The sequence below is a fragment of the Biomphalaria glabrata genome, chromosome 13 (assembly GCF_947242115.1).
Source record: "Biomphalaria glabrata chromosome 13, xgBioGlab47.1, whole genome shotgun sequence".
Taxonomy (NCBI): Eukaryota; Metazoa; Mollusca; class Gastropoda; family Planorbidae; genus Biomphalaria; species Biomphalaria glabrata.
In genome coordinates, this window is record NC_074723.1 from 20,432,379 (window position 1) to 20,438,198 (window position 5,820).

Genomic DNA, 5,820 nt, shown 5'->3' on the forward strand with positions numbered 1-5,820 from the left:
CAATATAAAAAAAGTTAATTACGCACTCAAAATGTTATGAGCGTAGCTAAATGGGTTTTGACTTAGTTTTTAGTTTAAACCCCACTTCAGCGGGGTTTGAAGGTAAAAAAAATACCTCTTTAATAATAAAAACAAAGCAAATTATACACTCAAAATGTTTTGAGTGTAGTCAAAGGGGTTTTGAGTTTAAACTCCCCTCCAGTGGAGTTTGAAGCTAAAAAGTACCTCTTCAATATAAATAAAAGCAAATTACTCACACTAAAATCTATGAACGCAGCCAAAGGGGTTTTGAGTTTAAACCCCCCGCCAGGGGGGTTTGAGGCTAAAAAATACATCTTCAGTGTAAGAAAAAAAGCAAATTACGCACTCAAAATGCTATGAGCGTTGCCAAAAGGGGTTTTGAGTTTAAACCCCCATTCAGAGGGGTTTAATGCTAAAAATACCTCTTCAATATAAAAAAAAGCAAATTACACACTAAAATTATTTGAGCGTAGCCAATCCAATCGGGGTTTTGAGTTTAAATCCCTCTTCTACAAATGGCGTTTGTTTAAAGTTTAAAACCCCTCCAGATGGTTTTGAGTTTAAGATCCCCCTACAGAGCATTTTGAGGTGGAAAACCCCCAACAGATGATTTTGATGATAAAACTTCTCTTTTCCATATAAAATCTAAAGCAAACTATAGTCACTTAATTCCAAGAGCGTATTCAAGAGAGGTTACACATTTTTACCCTTAATAAACTGCAGTGAATAGTCTCTTGCCAAAATTGAAAAACACTAAATGTGGCTCAACAAAGATGGCTAAGACAGATTTTAAGAGTCAGTTATAAAGATCGGCTTTAAATCAAGGAAATCCTAAGCCGAACTGGGAGTCGACCCCTTAGTAAGATTGTGAGAGAGCGACACATGAGGTTTGCGGGACATGTTTTCCGACAAAATGAATTACGCATAAGAAGAGTTGCAATGATATCCTAGCACAACTTGACGCCACTCATTCATTGAGGTCCTCATGGCAGGTGGGAAGAGGCTTCAGACATTACCAGTGACAGATTTTTATGGAAGCAGCTTGACGTCAAATGCTCCGAACCGCGCGGTAGGGTCTAAGTCAGTAAGAATAACACATTAGGTTTTTGAAATAAAACTTTTTAATAGCAGGAAAATGCACTGTAGATACCTCAGAATATGCATTTTGTTGGCTTTCAATATCAGAAATAGTGCTTAGCGGCGGGGCTTCGCCCCGCGCTGGAAGAGCTCCTAGCGCTCCCCCAGACCCCCTTGCTAGTACTGGCGGGGAATCTACAATTTTTCCACTAACTCATGGAACAACCTATTCTAGGATACAATAAACGTCTTCCGAAAGAATGAAGGGTTAGAATGCAATAAAGATTATGTACACACACACACACATAAATACATATAAAAAAAATTCGCTGGGGGGGGGGGGGAGGGGGAGACAAAAAATCCCCCCCCCCAACCCCCACCCGAAAAAAAATCCTGGCTACGCCCATGCTTAATATTAATTCACACAAACACACACACACACCCACACAATCAATGCTAGCACTCACATTTGCACTCACATCCTTTTACATTACATTATACAGGGTGTAGTTTAAATTGGAAAGTACAATTACAAAAACTAAATGGGAGATAATAAGAATTGATGAAAGTACAAACAAAAATAATACTGACTGAAGCCGGAGCATAACATACGCTTGTTTGTGTCACTGGCGAAATGCGAATTGCAGGCATTTTATAGAATGTCTCGCGTTTTCAGGCAATGTACGAAATGATTCTTAATTTTCTCCTAGGCGTCTTATAGAGTGACTACGGCAGGGATAGTAGAAAATGTTTTATTTACAATGATATTTAAAATATAAACCATAATTAAATGAGAACAAGGTAAAACAGACTGTTTGTCTGGAAACACAAAATCGGTCCCCAAAATGTCAACATTTTCAGCATGAATATCTTAAACTACAAACTATCACCAAGCACCACCTTATCTCCACCAGTACAATAAGAATAGACGTGAAAGTGTCGAAAGTGTTGCCGATACTTTTGTACTGTTAGTCCGACTGACGACATGATACAACATGATACTGAGTTGTATTTTTGTTATCATTCTATGGTTACCATTCCTATGTATTTAATGAACTGATAGCATTTTACCACTCGGCCACCATGCCACCAGATTTTAAGCTAAACGAAATGTCTTTGACCCATACGTTGACTTGAAGACTCACCTTTACTTTTCAATCTACCACAAACTTGAAAGTAAATCGAATTGAACGTAACATCTAGAATAAATTCAATTACGAAATAAATTGAGCTGAAGCTCAATGATTACGTCAATTTTTAATGTCAGCTAAACATCAGATTTGAATAAAAGGAACAAGGAATCGAAACTAAATCTCAAATTTTTCACATCAAACAAAAAATAAAAAGACTCAAGTTAACAAAAAACTAGAAACACGGGTAAAATAACACCTAGAAAACACTGGTAAAAAAAAAAAGTCAATGTTACACAGGTAGCCAAGTAACGGCAAATAGAACTACAAAGAAATGGTCTGACTTGATCCAGATCAGAGAGACACGAACAATAGGACTGCTTCTCTCCAAGTCTTTCCTTTGAGACACAGACATGAATGGGAGAAATACACTCATTGGTTCCTTTTGGTTCTCACGAGCTCTTCAGAGTTAATCACGTTCTTTGATTTCCATTAGCAGAAGACGGTCATCTCTAATCTAATGCCATAAGAAGCAGACTTCATTTTGAGAAGAAAACTTCTTTTGATGCGTGATCCAGAATATAATATTACAACATTCTCACATTAAAAAGTTTGAGGTTTAAATTCTATATCAAATATCAATATGCTGACTATTTATCTTTAATTAAGTTTTGATCTTGGGTGCTCTTTATAATAGTTAAAAATATTAATGACGTTTGGTTGTTGTTCACTTTAATTGATTTTTAAAATGTCATTCCTTTGAAAGATCTTTTAACCAGGTAAAAATGATTCAATGTATTTATAGGACTGTGGATACAACAGAGATATCTGTGCTGTTTTTAATAATGTGGGATAGAGAAAATAGTGTTCGTTACACATCACGATTGTACATGATACATCACACATTAAGTATCACACATTTCACTACAACACACTAGCACGGGATAATCAATGTAATACAACGACCCATAGCACTTGGCATGTCAAACAGTACACATTACCGTCACACATTGTGGTGTGTAAAAAACAACAACAACACTTTATATACTAAACATAAAATGTTGCACTTAACACGTCACACATTAAAAAGGGGGGGGGCGTGGAGACTTAACTAAACAGAATGTTGCATTCTTGGATTGTATTTAAGGCTTCCGTTGTTAAATTAACAATTTTTCCTTTAACCCTATAAGTAATAAGTAAGTGTGTTTTTGAATTTAACTTACAGATCATTTTGTTTAAACTTGGTCGTATATACTTAAACATATCCCATTTGTCCAGTTCCCGTGATTCGCATCCTTATGTCAGGAGAGGAAGTAGGGGTTGGTCACACAAACAAAATCAGTTTTGGCTCTCTATTAGTAGACTTAATGCATGGCATTTCCTAAGCAGACTATACATCGTATCTGTGCCTTTTGTTTCGCAATATTTCTTGTGTTCTATCCATTAGATGAGAAAATGATACCAAGGTACTCATACTTTAACCCTATTTAAATGGATTACCAATGACTTTAAATGTTTAATTCTTGTTTTTTTTTAGCTCAATATCATAATTTTAGTTTTATATTCATTTATACTTAATTGGTTTTCTTTAAAGTATTTATTATAAATATTTAGATTTAGCTGTAATTCTTGTGGGAATGTAGTATACAGTGTAGTAAAGTAACTCTAAAGTCATCAGTTTTGAGGTTTACCATTACTTAAACCAAATTCTATAGACAATTTCTGTTACTATTATATTTGATTTAATTATAAACTGTCTTTTTTATTGACTAAGTAAAAAAAAAATGTTCACACTGATTTGGGTGACAATCGTTTTAAGCTCTTATTTATTGGTCAAGGTTCTACAACAATGATGCCCAAAATACGGCCCGCGGGCCATATCCGGCCCGCGACGTGGTTCAATCCGGCCCACCGAGAAGTCGGCACAAAGCGTAGAAGAAAAACTACGCTAAGGCCCTCACATTATCTCTGATGGATTGGTCAATGACCTTTAAAATTTGTGCTCTTAGAAATGGACTCTGAATGTCGAATCTAAGAATCTAACAGGAAGAGTGTACTCATTTTACATTTTGTTGTTGTGTGGATATTAAGCCAACATATTTTATTTGTAAAGAATGTGTGAATTTAAACAAACAACAACATATAAACGGCTTTATAAAACGAATCTGACGACTTTCTTGGTTTGAGTCGTAAATAAAAGATTGTTAAATTTTTTAGAGCCTAGATTTGTGGGGGTTGATGGGGGTATTGGCCAGATACCGACAAGAAAATTAGTCGGTTGTAAAGCTGGCTACGATGCTGTTCATATTTGAAGTAGAGAAATGAAGCCATTTTCTGACAACTTCAAATATCTCATTAATTAGTGTATTAGATCCACGGATTTGTAATAAAGTAATTTCAGGTCAATGTCATTCCCTTTTTTTTTTTTGTACCTTTTCGTTCATGTGGCACGTGATATGAGTGTCGGAAATTAAAATGGCCCGCAAGTCGAATTAGGTTGGGCATCACTGTTCTACAACATTTGCAATGTACAATTCAATAACTAAAGCACAAAATATCATTGCAAAAAGAAAATAATAAATGTTAACATGTCGATCGGAAAAGAAAAAGTTGAAAGTGTTCAATAGTCTTAAACTAATTGATCATCAAAGTACGGGAAATAAACCCTTTGAAGCTAGGGCTTGATTGGTTCGGTCAAGTAATCGGCCACTGACACACATTCTTTTGCATTCTTGGTGTATTTCGTAATCTGTCATTATTAAATCTTACCAATTATATAAGTCGCATTTTTAAAAATTAAAATTGATGGAGATTTATACACACTATTGTGTAGGATGCGGCAATATTTATAAAAATCATAATTTATACTTTAAAAACCATAGTTTTAATATTTCGTGAATCTCAAAATCAGACAACGATAACGACATATATATTTTATTGATCATAGAAAGCTGTGGGTGGGTGAATAATTACAATAAAGAATCAGCGAGGCGAGGGCACATGAATATAAATATTGGAGAACAGAAGCTTTGAATAGTTCAAAGGAATGTAACAGACTAGGTAAATATTTGACTTAAATGTGGCAACTAAAGTCACTCCATGGTGTCAGAATTGTAACAAAATAATGTGTCCAAATCTGAAATAACTGTGACAAAATGTGGTGTAAATATGACTTAAACGTGGTAAAATATGACTCAAATGTGAAAGTATTGTGACAAATCGTTTCACTATTGTGTCAGAAATGTGATATAAATAATGCGACTGTAATCGGACACAAATGTGATAGGAACATTATGTTACAGAATAACTGACAAAAAATGAAACAAAATGTTTTAAATGTGTGATAGAATCTAGAAAAGTTGTGACAAAACGTGTGACTCAAATATGATAGATACGATACAGAAATATTGGAGTGGTTTGTAAACATCTGCAGCAAATAAATTCAACCAGTAGTTACGAAAAAACAAATACTAACAGATAAACAAGTAAAAGGATAAAAATACTTTAAAACAAAAAACAAAAAGCTTACATTGAGTAAAATATTTCAGTATGTGCCTATGTATATTTCAGTATGTGCCTATGCATATGTCAG